Below are 2,453 nucleotides of genomic sequence, written 5' to 3'. Positions count from 1 at the left end.
AAAAAAAAAAAAAAAGAGTACAATGGAATATAACTAAAGCTGCCAGAGGGGAGTGTGGTGGGTGAGAACACAGGAGAGGAGGGGCCCAATGGAGTGTTACTGGGCCTTTGGTGGTAGGTGTGGTGAAATAGCATATATTTGCAGAGGTATAAAACTATTCCCCTAAGACAGTCTGTGTTGTAAATCAAGATAAATATAACTTTAAACAAGAAAAAAAAAACAACTATCTGTATTCCAGAGATCAAAGGTAATATAAATTGCCATATTAAAATTAAGAAGCTTATTTCTACATCTACCTTATGTTATGTAAATTATACTAAACAATGACTTTTCATTCCCTCATTAAACAAAACAAACAAACAAACCCACCTCGGGAACCACTAGCAACTTTTATGTATTTCCAATTAGTTATCAAGTTCTTAACTCATTAGGTAGGTAACAACCTGCTAATCCAATCAATAAAATAGCGACATATTTAGAATGATTATAGAAAAAAGTACCTATCCAATTTTCATAAATTCTAGAAAGTTAATCACATTAATATTCAAATGTTAATTCCAAGCTAAAATTGGGTGGTAATTGGAAGGCTCATATAAAAACAACTTGAAAATACAGCTGACCCTTGAAGAACATGGGCATTTACATGCAACTTTTCTTTGTTCAGTAAATATAGATGGTTCTCCATATTCACAGGTCCCACGTTCATGAATTCAACCACCCACTGATACAGATTAGTTGAATCATCAGATGCAGAGCCCTATGGATCCAGGAGCTTTGGAAAATAGTTGGGGAAAGCGATGAACTAGACACGCTGATAAACAGGAGGGCTGTCACTGCACCAGGATGGCCATCGCCAGGCCCATGGAGGGGTGAAGCACCCTTCTCCCCAGGCAAGTCTCCTGGATGAAAAATGAGTCTTTGACATGAATCTGTGCATAAACACAGCTTGGAGGTTTCCTGTTAAAGTGACACTCTAAAAATATTTTAGACATCTTGAAATAGGGGTGATGATACATGCACATCAAAAGATGAATTCTAGGTTCTTCAATTACTCCCTCATTCTACAAGTATTTCCTGTTTCCCTGATAAATTCCTGTTTCCCTGATAAATTCTGTGTTTGGGGGTAATATTAGAATAGGACTAAATGAGTTGTTTTCTAACTTTAACTTGACTTGCTGTGTGTAAGCAACTGGGAGAAGGGAAGTCACAGTCACCCTCAGAGCCTTCTCAGAACTCAGCCTCCTCTCCTGCCCCTCTACTCAATCCCCAGCACTCTTCCTGGTAACAACAAAAGGCAGACCAGCCTACAGGTATTCTGGAGGGGTTCCTGTAAACAGTGGCACAGTCACTGGGTCCCAGAGATGAGCGTGCCTTCAGCGAAGTTGATGGTTTGGGACCCCATTTCGTACAGTCAACACAAAAGAGGTTGGCCGAATAGTGACAAGGTGAGTCCTCCAAAGCCACTAAGCGCCACTTTCATTGTGCCTGTTATTGCCTGCTGTTTAGCCCGCAAGCTGGAAAATAAAATTCAGTAGAAATACCTCGGGTCGCGACCATCCTTGACGTCTGACTCGGGTTCATCAGCACGATGGTCGTCTTTGAGGACTATGGCCCACGCTAGTAAGGATCTATCCCCACTACTTGTTAGATTCAGAGGTTCTGGCCACCCCAGAAAAATTAAATCAGAACCCCGATCTTAATCAGAAATGCCGAAGCACAGGCTTGACATCCACAGGCGACATGTCTGTGTCCTTTCTTGGGGAACTGAATGGGGGCCAGGGCCTCTCCCCAGGTGTCCTAATATGACCCAGGGCCAGCTCACAAACGAAGGGGCGCGGCCCGCTTGGGCATCTGGCTTTTCTTGCTACCAGCCCTAGAGGACGATCTGAGAGCCGCCACTATCGCCAGAGCTCCTGATATGCCGGCCCGCGACCCTAGGCAAAGCCATTGCAGAAGATTCCAGGTAATGTGAAGTCCTGTGCCTTACTTCAGCGACCGTCTAAGCTAACTTCTTTCCATTTCCCTTGAACACCTGCAGCTTTGCTCGTCCTCCCTTTCTCCCTGACGCAGGGATATCTGGATCATGTGCATTCTGTCCCATGTTGTTTTAACCTTTGTTGAAGGGCTTGTTTTCCCCGCACTCTATAAACAATTTTGTTTCTGCTTCAGGATATGAAAATGTCCTGAGGATCTCCGAAATTTCCTATCTTTCCATTATAAAACAAGCTATACTGGGTCTTTTTCAACTAAAAACTAGTAAAACAGAGTTGGGATTTATTTTTGCCTATTAAATCGGCAATATTTGCTTTTAAATGAGATTGTCATTGCAACAAGAATACGGGAAGAGTTACTTTTGCACATTTAGTAAATGTTAATTAACTGTATGTCAGCCTTAAAAATATTTGCATGGGAATGATTAAATAATTCATGGCATCTCCTTCAATGGAATATTT

The sequence above is a fragment of the Condylura cristata genome, unplaced genomic scaffold, assembly GCF_000260355.1.
Source record: "Condylura cristata isolate star-nosed mole 26May11 unplaced genomic scaffold, ConCri1.0 scaffold00005, whole genome shotgun sequence".
Taxonomy (NCBI): Eukaryota; Metazoa; Chordata; class Mammalia; order Eulipotyphla; family Talpidae; genus Condylura; species Condylura cristata.
Note: the sequence above shows the minus strand (reverse complement) of the source record.